Raw genomic sequence first — 15,829 nt, 5'->3', positions numbered from 1 at the left:
ATGGGGTCTAGTAGAGCTGTGTTGTGATGGGGTCTAGTTGAGCTGTGTTGTGATGGGGTCTAGTAGAGCTGTGTTGTGATGGGTCTGGTAGAGCTGTGTTGTGATGGGGTCTAGTAGAGCTGTGTTGTGATGGGCCAGGTTCAGTAGAGCTGTATTTGATGAGGTCTAGTAGAGCTGTGTTGTGATGGGGTCTAGTTGTGCTGTGTTGTGATGGGGTCTAGTAGAGCTGTGTTGTGATGGGGTCTAGCAGTGCTGTGTTGTGATGGGGTCTAGTAGAGCTGTGTTGTGATGGGTCTAGTAGAGCTGTATTGTGATGGGCCAGGTCCAGTAGAGCTGTGTTGTGATGGGTCTAGTAGAGCTGTATTGTGATGGGCCAGGTCCAGTAGAGCTGTGTTGTGATGGGTCAAGTAGAGCTGTGTTGTGATGTGGTCCAGTAGAGCTGTGTTGTGATGGGTCTAGTAGAGCTGTGTTGTGATGTGGTCCAGTAGAGCTGTGTTGTGATGGGGTCTAGTAGAGCTGTGTTGTGATGGGGTCTAGTAGAGCAATGTTGTGATGTGGTCTAGTAGTGCTGTGTTGTGATGGGGTCTAGTAGAGCTGTGTTGTGATGGGGTCTAGTAGAGCTGTGTTGTGATGGGGTCTAGTAGAGCTGTGTTGTGATGGTGTCCAGTAGAGCTGTGTTGTGATGGGGTCTAGTAGAGCTGTGTTGTGATGGGGTCTAGTAGAGCTGTGTTGTGATGGGGTCTAGTAGAGCTGTGTTGTGATGGGGTCTAGTAGAGCTGTGTTGTGATGGGGTCTAGTAGAGCTGTGTTGTGATGGGTCTAGTAGAGCTGTGTTGTGATGGGTTCTAGTAGAGCTGTGTTGTGATGGGCCAGGTTCAGTAGAGCTGTGTTGTGATGGGCCAGGTTCAGTAGAGCTGTATTTGATGAGGTCTAGTAGAGCTGTGTTGTGATGGGGTCTAGTAGAGCTGTGTTGTCATGGGGTCTAGTAGAGCTGTGTTGTGATGGGCTGGGGTTAGTAGAGAAGTCTTGTTATTGGGTAGTCCGTGGATACTTACATAACAATCATGTCGAGTTAGGTTCATTTGGTGACCTCATGAAAGACAGGAGACCCACATTACTGTTTCTCTGCCTTCCTCCTGCACCGCCTGGTATGGGGGTCCTGGATGGCAGGAAGCTTCGCCCCATGATGTACTGGGCCGTACTCAATACCCTCTGTAGTGCCTTGCGGTCAGAGGCCAAGCAGTTGCCATACCAGGCAGTGATGCAACCCATCAGGATGCTCTCGATGGTGCAGCTGTAAAACCTTTAGATGATCTGAGGACCATTGCCAAATCTTTTCAGTCTCCTGTTGGGGAATAGGCTTTTTCGTGCCCTCTTCGCAACTCTCTTGGTGTGCTTGGACCATGTTAGTTTGTTGGTGATGTGGACACCAAGGAACTTGAAGCTCTCAACCTGCTCCACAACTGCCCCGTTGATGAGAATGGGGGCATGCTCGGTCCTCCTTTTCCTGTAGTCCACAATCATCTCCTTTGTCTTCGTCACGTTGAGGGAGAGGTTGTTGTCCTGGCACCACACGATCAGGTCTCTGACCTCCTCCCTATAGGCTGTCTCGTCTGTGATCAGGCCTACCACTGTTGTGTCATCAGCAAACTTAATGATGGTGTTGGAGTCATGCCTGGCCGTGCAGTCATGAGTGAACAGGGAGTACATTAGGGGACTGACCACGCACCCCTGAGGGGTCCCCATGTTAAGGATCAGCGTGGCAGATGTGTTGCTACCTACCCTCACCACCTGGGGGCGGCCCGTCAGGAAGTCTAGGATCCAGTTGCAGAGGGAGGTGATTAGTCCTAGGATCCTTAGTTTAGAGATGAGCTTTGAGGGTACTATGGTGTTGAACGCTGAGCTGTAGTCAATGAATAGCATTCTCACGTAGGTGTTCCTTTTGTCCAGCTGGGAAAGGGCAGTGTGGAGTGCATTATAGATTGCATCATCTGTGGATCTGTTTGGGAGTTACGCAAATTGAAGTCGGTCTTGGGTTTCTGGGATAATGGCGTTGATGTGAGCCATTACCAGCCGTTCAAAGCACTTCATGGCTACGGACATGAGGGCTACGGGTCGGTAGTCATTTAGGCAGGTTGCCTTTGTGTTCTTGGGCATAGGAACTATGGTGTCTGCTTGAAACATGTTGGTATTACAGACTCAGGGACAGGTTGAAAATGTCGGTGAAGACACGTGCCAGTTGGTCAGCGCATGCTCAGAGTACACATCCTGGTAATCTGTCTGGCCCAGCAGCCTTTTGAATGTTGACCTGTTTAACCTCCCTCGGGCAGGTGGGATGCTAGCGTCCCACCCACGGGACACACAATTCAACAGCCAGTGAAAAATCAGAGCGCCAAATTGAAAAACAACAAAATGTCATAATTCAAAGTTCTCAAACATACGACTATTTTACACCATTTTAAAGGTACACTTCTCCTTAATGTAACCACATTGTCCGATTTCAAAAAGGCTTTACGGCGAAAGCATAAAGTTAGATTATGTTAGGACAGGTACAACACAAGAAAAAGCACACAGCCATTTTCCAAGCAGGAGAGAGGGGTCACAAACACCAGAAATTCAGCTAAAAATAACCTGTTGGGGCTAGGGGGCAGTATTTGCACGGCCGGATAAAAAACGTACCCGATTTAAACTGGTTACTACTCTTGCCCAGAAATGAGAATATGCATATAATTAGTAGATTTGGATAGAAAACACGTTCAAGTTTCTAAAACTGTTTGAATGGTGTCTGTGAGTATAACAGAACTCATATGGCAGGCCAAAACCTGAGAAGATTCCATACAGGAAGTGCCCTGTCTGACAATTTGTTGTCCTTCTGTTGCATCTCTATCAAAAATACAGCATCTCTGCTGTAACGTGACATTTTCTAAGGCTTCCATTGGCTCTCAGAAGGCGCCAGAAAGTGGAATGGGGTGTGTTTTCTGGGATTAAAGGTAAAAAATGAAAATAAAGCTCTAATTTGACCGCTTCACGTCAAAGTACATGAGCCTACGGTGTCAGGAAAAAAATAACCAGACATTTATTTATCGTAATTTAAGAGAAATGGTACAATGTACAATTGGTGATGTTCAAAAAAAAATGGTTTTTTTCCCAAAAAGTTACAGATCCAGTTGTAGCGTGTTCAGATGGATATACTCACAGACACCATTCAAACAGTTTTAGAAACTTTATCGTGTTTTCTATCTAAATCTACTAATGATATGCATATTCTAGTTTCTGGGCAGGAGTAGTAACCAGATTAAATCGGGTACGTTTTTTATCCGGCTGTGAAATACTGCCCCCTATCCCAAACAGGTTAACCTCTATGGGCTAGGCGGGACGAATTCGTCCCACCTACGCAACAGCCAGTCTAATCCAGTGGCGCGATTTTCAAAACGTTTGAAATGCTATTACTTCAATTTCTCAAACATATGACTATTTTACAGCTATTTAAAGACAAGACTCTCGTTAACAAATATAGAACCTTCAAAAAGTTGGCGCTGCCTTATCAGCTTGATAGTCAATACTTAATTCATTCTACTCATATTACTGGACACTGAACCACGTAATGGAAACAGATTATAATTTCTAGAACACATAACTTTCCTGCTCAAATTTACTGGTGTTTCCTAACTATAAAACCAAGCCACACTAATGTTTCTTCATACTTATTGATACCTCAGTTTTTTTTATTACTAAACTATTGCATCATTAGAGTGCTTTAATAAGACACTAATAACATATTACCATTCACATCCTGTCAACACTCATCACGTTTACATCAATCCTCCTTATCAATGACTTTTTATCACTAACCACTGCTTCACACTCATTAGTTTGAAATTAACCTGTAATGTTGCAAATGTAGAAAATTCTTAATCAATCCAAACAATTCAAAGTCGAAATTTGTTACTCTCCTTTGTTACCTCCCCTAGTCTACATCTTATCCCTTAAACTCAGAAGGCTCTCTTCAATCTCAACTTAACTCCACCTCTCTTTTCGCTAATGTTTGTTACCAGGTGAATTTTTATATTAGTTATAGTGAAAACAAACCCAATTCTACTTTTTACAGGGAGGCCACTTTAATTAATTGTATCTCCTCCTTCCTTACATCAATAAATCTATTTAGAATAACAAAACAAAGACTCACGAGTTTTAAATCTACTTTTCTTGAGTCGCATGGTTCTCGAAACCTCCACATGTCTTTTCACCAGTAGTACTTTGCTATAAATCCTTGTGTTCCTGCTCTCCCACATATCGTATCAACACAGAATCCCCAAATCTAAACCTTTTAGCGATAGTTTGAATGCGTCGTGACACAAAGTTAGACTATTTGTAAACATTAGTCATGCTCTTGCCCATATATACTGCCCATTTTAATATGTTACCTAATATCCATTGTCCTTCATTCTCACAAGGATTATTCAACCCCAAAATTCACTAATGAACAGGGTTGAAACAAACTTTCTGAATCATAATTCCTACTATTTTTCCCACAAGGCAGTCAAGTAGCTAAAGTTGGCTAGGTAATTTAGCTAACGCTACTTCCAGATATAAACAAATCAAATGTATTTATAAAGCCCTTCTTGCATCAGCTGATATCTCAAAGTGCTGTACAGAAACCCAGCCTAAAACCCCAAACAGCAAGCAATGCAGGTGAAGAAGCACGGTGGCTAGGAAAAACTCCCTAGAAAGGCCACGAGATAACACATCTTCACTCTCCATTCTACTCACCTCGCAAAGCTGGTTAGGCTCTTTACTTGTTTGTTTAAACACGTTGGTGACTAACTGTCTAATTGTGACTAACTGTACTGCTTGCAATAATTCTAAGTATGTTATTTCCCTGACGTTTACTGACACCGGACATATTCAATCCGGCTTTGAGCATTTGTAAACTCATCAGTTATTCTGCACTCTGGTACACCCAATCTAGTGCTTTGAAATCCAACAAAACAGGTTGAACGACATTACCAAGCACTCCATTTTACACTATCCATTCTCAAAATAGTCCTGTAATGATGCTGATAGAACGTTAACTTCAATACGCTGGTATATTGAGCTTCTTATTCTGGTTTTATGTGATTGATTTCAATTCTCCGTTAGCAGGGTAATGTTTCCCTATCTTATCCAGTTTGTTCTGCCATATTGGAGCTGAATTGGTAGAATTTACTTGTGCTTCTTTCAGTGACTCCATGGTTTTAAAATAACCATTTTTCCAAGCCTCTAACCTCTCTCCAATTTATATCCTATTTTATTATCTCTGATTATTGTACTTGGGTCCCTGTTTCTAGGTTTTTATAATTGTTCTCTCTTTTTGAGTACATTCTTACTTCAAATGTTCCAATTTCTATATACTGTCTATTCTTCTACTTTGCAGTACGCAATTTTCAATGGCCTTACCAGGCAATCTTGACATTTATTACGAAGTTATAATGTTCATGTATTTTACAATTTCTCCCAACTGTTCAAACTTCTAGTATCATATTCCTTCAATGGGTATCTGTCTGAGCTGACCCCTATCTACAATTTAAATGACGGTATTCACAGATTTGACTTATAATGTTAAAGTATTTTTCCAATTTATCCTAAACTTTCACGCTTTCCCTAAGCAACCTGAGTATACAGGATTTTATTAGTAACCTATCTATTTATATGGCGGTATTCATATATGGCGGTATTCACAGATATGACCTTTCAATACTATCCATCTATGCAGTCCCATTATCAAACGATCTATTTAAATGGCGGTATTCACAGATACAGTTTGACTAGTAAATATCTGTCACGCCCTGACCTGAGAGAGACGGTTTGTTTCTCTATGTGGTTAGGTCAGGGTGTGGGGTGGGCATTCTATGTTTTGTATTTCTTTGTTTTGGGCCGAGTATGGTTCCTAATCAGAGGCAGCTGTCTATCGTTGTCTCTGATTGGGAATCATACTTAGGCAGCCTTTTCCCACCTGTGTTTGTGGGTAGTTGTTTTCTGTTTTGTGTTTCTGTACCTGACAGAACTGTGCGCTTTCGTGTCCCTTGTTATTTTTGTTTGAGTGTTTGTTTGATTTAACCTCTCTAGGGCAGGCGGGACGAATTCGTCCCACCTACGTAACAGCCAGTTTAATCCTGTGGCGCGATTTTCAAATACCTTAAAAATCCTATTACTTCAATTTCTCAAACATATGACTATTTTACAGCTATTTAAAGACAAGACTCTCGTTAATCTAACCACACTGTCCGATTTCAAAAAGGCTTTACAACGAAAGCAAAACATTAGATTATGTCAGCAGAGTACACAGCCAGAAATAATCAGACACCCATTTTTCAAGCTAGCATATAATGTCACAAAAACCCAGAAGACAGCTAAATGCAGCACTAACCTTTGATGATCTTCATCAGATGACACACCTAGGACATTATGTTATACAATACATGCATGTTTTGTTCAATCAAGTTCATATTTATATCAAAAAACAGCTTTTTACATTAGCATGTGACGTTCAGAACTAGCATACCCCCCGCAAACTTCCAGCGAATTTACCAACAATTTACTAAATTACTCACGATAAACGTTCACAAAAAGCATAACAATTATTTTAAGAATTATAGATACATTACTCCTCTATGCACTCGATATGTCCGATTTTAAAATAGCTTTTCGGTGAAAGCACATTTTGCAATATTCTAAGTACATAGCCCAGCCATCACGGGCTAGCTATTTAGCTATTTAGACACCCGGCAAGTTTAGCCTTCACCAAAATCAGATTTACTATAAGAAAAATGGTCTTACCTTACCTGTTCTTCGTCAGAATGCACTCCCAGGACTTCTACTTCAATAACAAATGTAGGTTTGGTCCAAAATAATCCATAGTTATGTTCCAACAGCGACGTTTTGTTCGTGCGTCCCAGACACTATCCCAATGGTAAATAACGGTCGCGCGCACGGCGCATTTCGTGACAAAAGATTTCTAAATATTTCATTACCGTACTTCGAAGCATGTCAACCGCTGTTTAAAATCAATTTTTATGCCATTTTTCTCGTAAAAAAGCGATAATATTCCGACCGGGAATCTGCAATTAGATAAACAGCCGAAGGAAAATATATCACTGGGTCGAATCGGGCACGCGCCTAATTCCATTGTCCTCTGATGGGCCACTTGTCAAAGGCGATTATGTGTTTCAGCCTGAGGCTGCCTCGTCATCGTTCAGGTTTTTCCCGGGCTCTGAGAGCCTATTGGAGCCGTGGGAAATGTCACGTTACAGCTAAGATCCTGACTCTTCAATAAACAGAAGCAAGAACAACAACACCTTGTCAGACAGGCCACTTCCTGCATGAAACCTTCTCAGGGTTTTGCCTGCCAAATGAGTTCTGTTATACTCACAGACACCACTCAAACAGTTTTAGAAACTTTAGGGTGTTTTCTATCCATATGTAATAAGTATATACATATTCTAGTTACTGGTTAGGAGTGGTAACCAGATTAAATCGGGTAAGTTTTTTATCCAGCCGTGTCAATACTGCCCCCTATCCCCAACAGGTTAAATAAATTAATCATGAACACGTGCCCTCTCCACGACTATCGTTACAATATCCGCAGTCCCATTATCAAATTATCCGCCTATGCAGTCCCATTATCAATTTATCTGCCTATGCAGTCCCATTATCAAATTATCCATCTATGCAGTCCCATTATCAAATTATCCGCCTATGCAGTCCCATTATCAAATTATCCATCAATGCAGTCCCATATCGTTCCTTATCAAACACCTGATTATACAGCACTTTCACAGAAAAGGCAATATTACACAGGATGTTTACCCATCCAAGCGGACCTTATCGATTTACATGATCAGCGGTATTACAGGATTTCTATTTAATTTTATTTAAACTAGATTAAACAGAACAGTCAACAGGGCAGACATATAACCTGAACGAGACCGCTGACACAGACCGATTGCATCAGACAAATGGGCTGCATTTGGGCGCAACTCACACAGGTCTCATTAAACACATCCCGGCCAGACGAAATCAGACAACATAGTCACAACTCACACAGGTCTCATTAAACACATCCCGGCCAGACGAAATCAGACAACATAGTCACAACTCAAACAGGTCTCATTAACACATCCCGGCCAGACGAAATCAGACAACATAGTCACAACTCAAACAGGTCTCATTAAACACATCCCGGCCAGACGAAATCAGACAACATAGTCACAACTCACACAGGTCTCATTAAACACATCCCGGCCAGACGAAATCAGACAACATAGTCACAACTCACACAGGTCTCATTAAACACATCCCGGCCAGACGAAATCAGACAACATAGTCACAACTCAAACAGGTCTCATTAAACACATCCCGGCCAGACGAAATCAGACAACATAGTCACAACTCACACAGGTCTCATTAAACACATCCCGGCCAGACGAAATCAGACAACATAGTCACAACTCACACAGGTCTCATTAAACACATCCCGGCCAGACGAAATCAGACAACATAGTCACAACTCACACAGTCTGAACAAGTCAGATGAATAACTCAACTGTCAAAACAACTCTCCCTCTCCAATGGTCACACACCAATTACTATACTATACTGTATATTCACGGTTGCAACCCTCAAAAGTTTTATTATACCCCAATATTCAAATAAAAAAAGCTCAAGCTCCCAATATTTCTTGGTTCTTCAAATTTGGAGAGACCCACTCGGTGACCTACCTCAAACAGGTTTCTAGAGCGGACCACACAAGAACTTTATTACTATAGGTTTACCGTTTACCGTCTTTACAAGTGGCCTCTTGTGTTTTGTGCAGTCTGTCCAGGAATCCCATTCAGAGCTGCAGATTTTCACCGTCTCTGGTCCCTTTTCGCCACTCCTGGCAAGCTCGCCGTTTATGTCGTGGAATTATTTGGTCAATCATATTTCACAAATACCGGAGCATCTGAGTTCAAACAGACTTTTTATTACATCATTAAAAAAGCCGAGCATGAAACATTCATGAAACAACTGCCTCCCAATCACAGACTTCTTATACATTTGTCCTCCTTACGTCATACTCATAGTAACTCCTCCTAATGGCTCATCACCTCGGGCATTTAGCCACCGTTATCATATAGCCTTCATATTAGGACATGGAACCTGTAGAGCCACATAAATTGTTTCATGCATATAGGACCATTGCAACAGACCTTGGCACTTTACAAGAATAACCATACATGTCATCCTGCTAACTCCTCTGAAAGGGACACCCCTGTTCTGGGAAATACCCAAGAGGTGTAACCATAGCAACAGTACATAGTTGGCCATAACACAGTTACAGGAATAACCAGTCGTGTCCAACCCCCAGGCAGGTGCATGTCTAATGGTGTCTAATGACCCAGAGCACATATAGAGTGCACTAGTCTTGCTGGCTCCTTCTGAAATAAATAATTGCCACATATGTACTAAAGAATGTGCAATAATGATAATTTGGGAAAATGCCGATTTGACATTTGCTCATTACATTCGCTGAGGAAATGTACGAGTCTGCTGTTAATGATAATGCAAAGGATTTTCCCAAGGTTGCTGTTGACATATATCCCACAGTAGTTATTGGGGTCAAATCTGTCTCCACTTTTGTGGATTGGGGTGATCAGTCCTTGGTTCCAAATATTGGGGAAGATGCCAGAGCTAAGGATGATGTTAAAGAGTTTAAGTGTGGCCAATTGGAATTTGTGGTCTGTGTATTTTATCATTTAATTGAGGATACCATCAACACCACAGGCCTTTTGGTGTTGGAGGGTTTGTATTCTGTCTTGTAGTGTAACGGGTGTCGTTGTGTAGAGATGACCAAAACGCAGCGGGAATGTGGATGCTCATCTTTATATTTATTAAATAAAGAGAACACGGAAAAACAACAAAACAAAGAACGACAGAAGACAGTTTCACAGGCTAAACTGACAGCAGTGCAAAAGACAACTACCCACAAAAACCCCAGGTGAAAACAAGCTTCTAATATATGACTCCCAATCAGGAACAACGATGTACAGCTGTTCCTGATCGGGAGCCACACAAACCACACAGAAATAGACAAACCAGAAAACCATAGAAAACCAACACTAGAACAATTACTCAAACCCCAGACTACATAAACCAAACACCCCTTAAATATACACACAAAAACCCCAACCATACAAAACAAATACCCTTCTGCCACGTCCTGACCAAATTCTAATACAATTACTCCCTCTGCTGGTCAGGACGTGACATGTAGTTCATTCAATGTAACTGGAGAATCCAGTGGGTTCTGGTAGTCTTTAATAGTTGATTCTAAGATTTGTATTTGATCATGTAAATGTGTTTTCTGTTTGTTCTTTGATATAAAGCCAAAAAGATTGGAGAAGTGGTTTATCCATACATCTCTATTTTGGATAGATAATTCTTCATGTTTAGAGTTTTCCAAATTTCTCAGAAGTGGTTAGATTCTATGGATTCTTCAATTACATTGAGCTGATTTCTGATGTGCTGTTCCTTCTTTTTCTGTAGGGTATTTCTGTATTGTTTTAGTGATTCACCATAGTGTAGGCTCAGGTTTTCTGGGTCTGTATGTTTTTGGTTGGATAGGTTTCTCAATTTCCTTCTTAGGTTTTGAATTTGTTGATCCCTAATTGTTTTTTGGTACATTTCCAAACTACATTCCTTCCATCGATAGTATTTCTTAATATTACTCAGTTCCTTTGGTTTTGATGCCTCATGATTGTGTATTGCTCTGTTCAAGTAGACTGTGATTTTGCTGTGATCTGATAGGGGTGTCAGTGGACTGACTGTGAACGCTCTGAGAGACTCTGGGTTGAGGTTAGTGATAAAGTAGTCTACAGTACTACTGCCAAGAGATGAGCTATAGGTGTACATACTGTAGGAGTCCCCTTGAAGCCTACCATTGACTATGTACAGACCCAGCGTCCGACAGAGCTGCAGGAGTTGTGACCCGTTTTTGTTTGTTATGTTGTCGTAGTTGTGTCTAGGGGGGCATATGGGGGAGGGAATGCTGTCACCTCCAGGTAGGTGTTTCTCCCCCTGTGTGCTGAGGTTGTCAGGTTCTTGTCCAGTTCTGGCATTTAGGTCCCCACAGACTAGTACATGGGCCTGGAAATTTTTGATTTTCCCCCTCTAGGATGGAGAAGCTGTCATCGTTAATGTATGGGGATTCTATTGGGGGGATATAGGTAGCACACATGAGGACATAATTAATTTCTAGCCAGATGTAAAATGTTCCTGTTTTGATTAATTTAAAAGAGTGGGTTAGGTATACTCTATACCAAATTAGCATACCCCCTGGGTTTCTTCCCTGTTTCACACCTGGTAGTTTGGTGGATGGGACTACCAGCTCTCTGTAACCTAGAGGGCAACCAGTGGGTCCGTCTCCTTTATATCATGTTTCTTGTAGGATGACAATGTCTGTATTTCCAATTTATTTGATGAAGTCTGGGTTCCTGGGCCAAAGACAGATGACCTCAGACCTTGTATATTCCAGGATGAGATAGCTTTGTGTTCCATAGTGTCTAGTGTTGTTTTCGTATGGTTTAGGCATGGACCATCACAGTAGGTGTGAGCAGAGCATGTTGAGCATCTGATACATACCTCTTAGGTTGCAGGATAGGGCTTGGGCGGGTGTAATAATTGAGGTGGGGCCTGCTGCTCTGCTCACAGCCCGGGCATACATCCTGCTGTCATATTGATGTCAAACTGTATCTGTGAACTAGCATACCCCCCGCAAACTTCCGGGGAATTTACTAACATTTTACTAAATTACTCACGATATACGTTCACAAAAAACATAACAATTATTTTAAGAATAATAGATACAGAACTCCATTGTGCAATCGAGGTGTCCGATTTTAAAATAGCTTTTCGGTGAAAGCACATTTTGCAATATTCTCAGTAGATAGGCCAGCCATCACGGCTAGCCATTTAGACACCCACCAAGTTCAGCCCTGACCAAAGTCAGATTTACTATTACAAAAGTTTGATTACCTTTGTTGTCTTCGTCAGAATGCACTCCCAGGACTGCTACTTCAATAACAAATGTTGGTTTGGTCCAAAATAATCCATCGTTATATCCAAATAGCGGCGTTTTGTTCGTGCGTTCCAGACACTATCCGAAATGGTAAATCAGGGTCACGAGCATGGTGCAATTCGTGACAAAAAAATTCTAAATATTCCATTACCGTACTTCGAAGCATGTCAACCGCTGTTTAAAATCCATTTTTATGCCATTTTTCTCGTAAAAAAGCGATAATATTCCGACCGGGAATCTGCGTTTAGGTAAACAGAGGAAAGAAAACAAAGCATTCGGTCGACGCGGGCACGCGCCTGAGTCTCACAGTACTGTAACCAGCCACTACCCAAACGCGCTACTTTTTTTCAGCCAGAGCCTGCAAAGCCACGATTCAGCTTTTTGCCGCCTTCTGAGAGCCCATGGCAGCCGTAGGAAGTGTCACGTAACAGCAGAGATCCTTTGTTTTGGATAGAGATGGCAAAGAAGGCCAAGAAATGGTCAGACAGGGTACTTCCTGTACAGAATCTTCTCAGGTTTTGACCTGCCATTTGAGTTCTGTTATACTCACAGACACCATTCAAACAGTTTTAGAAACTTTGGAGTGTTTTCTATCCAAAGCCAATAATTATATGCATATTCTAGTTACTGGGCAGGAGTAGTAACCAGATTAAATCGGGTACTTTTTTATCCAGCCGTGTCAATACTGCCCCCTAGCCCTAACAGGTTAATATAGCACTGTGCCATGCCAGGGGATGGTCTGTGTGGAAAATTAAGTTGCTTACATTCCCCTCTTTGTAGCAGTCAGCAAATTGTCTCTGAATTGTCTTTGAGTTTAAAAAAAACTCCCTAGAAAGGCCAGAACCTAGGAAGAAACCTAGAGAGGAACCAGGCTATGAGGAGTGGCCAGTCTTCTTCTGATCATTCAGAGTATCTCTACCACTCCTGCTGCCTCTAGAGAGTTGAAAACAGCAGGTCTGGGACAGGTAGCACATCTGGTGAACAGGTCAGGGTTCCATAGCCACAGAAAGAACAGTTGAAACTGGAGCAGCAGCACAACCAGGTGAACTGGGGACAGCAAGGAGTCATCAAGCCAGGTAGTCCTGAGGCATGGTCCTAGGGATCAGGTTGAGGTCAAGAGAGAGGTCGAGAAGGGGAGAGATCGAGGTCGAGAGAGGTCGAGGTCGAGAGGTCGAGGTCGAGAGGTCGAGACTACAGCAGAAATACTGGAGGCATACCTCCGGACAGGGCCAAACAGGCAGGATATAACCCCACCCACTTTGCCAAAGCACAGCCCCCACACCATTAGAGGGAAATCTTCAACCACCAACTTACCATCCTGAGACATGGCCGAGTATAGCCCACAAAGCACAACCCAAGGGGAGGCGCCAACCCGGACAGGAAGATCACGTCAGTGACTCAACCCACTCAAGTGACGCACCCCTCCCAGGGATGGCACGGAAGAGCACCAGTAAGCCCCTGTAATAGGATTTGTGGCAGAGAATCCCAGTGGAGAGGGGAACCGGCCAGGCAGAGACAGCAAGGACGGTTCGTTGCTCCAGTGCCTTTCTGTTCACCTTCACACTCCTGGGCAAGACTACACTCAATCATAGGACCTACTGAAGAGATGAGACTTAAAGGTCGAGACCAAGTCTGCGTCTCTCACATGGATAGGCAGAACATTCCATAAAAATTCATTTCTACAGGAGAAAGCCCTGCCTCCAGCTGTTTGCGTAGAAATTCTAGGGACAGTAAGGAGGCCTGCATCTTGTGACTGTAGCGTACGTGTAGGTATGTACAGCGGGACCAAATCGGAAAGATAGGTAGGAGCAAGCACATGTAATGCTTTGTAGGTTTGCAGTAAAACCTTGAAATCAGCCCTTGCCTTAACAGGAAGCCAGTAGAGAGGCTAGCACTGGAGTAATATGATAAAGAATTTTGGTTCTAGTCAGGATTCTAGTAGCCGTGTTTAGCAGAAAGTAGAGCATTGCAGTAGTCTAACCTAGAAGTGACAAAAGCATGGATACATTTTTCTGCATCATTTTTGGACAGAAAGTTTCTGATTTTTGCAATGTTATGTAGATGGAAAAAGCTGTCTTTGAAACAGTCTTGATATGTTTGTCAAAAGAGAGATCAGGGTCCAGAGTAACGCCGAGGTCCTTCACAGTTTTATTTGAGACAACTGTAAAACCATCAAGATTAAGTGTCAGATTCAACAGAAGATCTCTTTGTTTCTTGGGACCTAGAACAAGCATCTCTGTTTAGTCTGAGTTTAAAAGCAGAAAATTTTCCGTCATCCACTTCCTTATGTCTGAAACACAGGCTTCCAGGGAGTAGCGTTATTTATTATATCAAAATTACCTAGATTATTGTCTTTAACCTGTTTAGGATAGGGGGGCAGTATTGACACGGCTGGATAAAAAACGTACCCGATTTAATCTGGTTACCACTCCTACCCAGTAACTAGAATATGCATATACTTATTACACATGGATAGAAAACACCCTAAAGTTTCTAAAACTGTTTGAATGGTGTCTGTGAGTATAAAAGAACTCATTTGGCAGGCAAAAAACCTGACAAGGTTTCAGGCAGGAAGTGGCCTGTCTGACAAGGTGTCGTTCTTCTTGTCTCTGTTTATTGAAGAGTGAGGATCTTAGCTGTCCCGTGACACTTCCTACGGCTGCCATAGGGTCTCAGAAGGCGGCAAAAAGCTGAATCGTGGCTTTGCAGGCTCTGGCTGAAACAAAGTAGCGCATTTGGGTAGTGGCTGGTTACAGTACTGTGAGACTCAGGCGCGTGCCCGCGTCGACCGAAAGCTGTGTTTTCTTTCCTCTGTTTAGCTAAATGGACATTCCCGGTCGGAATATTATCGCTTTTTTACGAAAAAATGGCATAAAAATGGATTTTAAACAGCGGTTGACATGCTTCGAAGTACGGTAATGGAATATTTAGATTTTTTTTTGTCACGAATCGCGCGACCCTGATTTACCATTTCAGATAGTGTCTGGGACGCACGAACAAAACGCCGCTATTCGGATATAACAATGGATTATTTTGGACCAAACCAACATTTGTTATTGAAGTAGCAGTCCAGTGCATTCTGACGAAGACAACAAAAGGTAATGAAACTTTTATAATAGTAAAGCTCATATTGGTGAGTGCTAAACTTGCCGGGTGTCTAAATAGCTAGCCCTGTGATGGCTGGGCTATGTACTTAGAATATTGCAAAATGTGCTTTCACCAAAAAGCTATTTTAAAATCGGACATATCGAGTGCATAGAGGAGTTCTGTATCTATAATTCTTAAAATAATTGTTATGCTTTTTGTGAACGTTTATCGTGAGTAATTTAGTAAATTGTTAGCGAATTCCCCGGAAGTTTGCGGGGGGTATGCTAGTTCTGAACGTCACATGCTAATGTAAAAAGCTGGTTTTTGATATAAATATGAACTTGATTGAACAAAACATGCATGTATTGTATAACATAATGTCCTAGGGTTGTCATCTGATGAAGATCATCAAAGGTTAGTGCTGCATTTAGCTGTCTTCTGGGTTTTTGTGACATTATATGCTAGCTTGAAAAATGGGTGTCTGATTATTTCTGGCTTGGTACTCTGCTGACAATCTAATGTTTTGCTTTCGTTGTAAAGCCTTTTGAAATCGGACAGTGTGGTTAGATTAACGAGAGTCTTGTCTTTAAATAGCTGTAAAATAGTCATATGTTTGAGAAATTGAAGTAATAGCATTTCAAAGGTTTTG

This window comes from Salmo salar, chromosome ssa21 (genome assembly GCF_905237065.1).
Source record: "Salmo salar chromosome ssa21, Ssal_v3.1, whole genome shotgun sequence".
In the NCBI taxonomy this organism is placed as follows: domain Eukaryota; kingdom Metazoa; phylum Chordata; class Actinopteri; order Salmoniformes; family Salmonidae; genus Salmo; species Salmo salar.
This window is presented reverse-complemented; position numbering follows the sequence as displayed.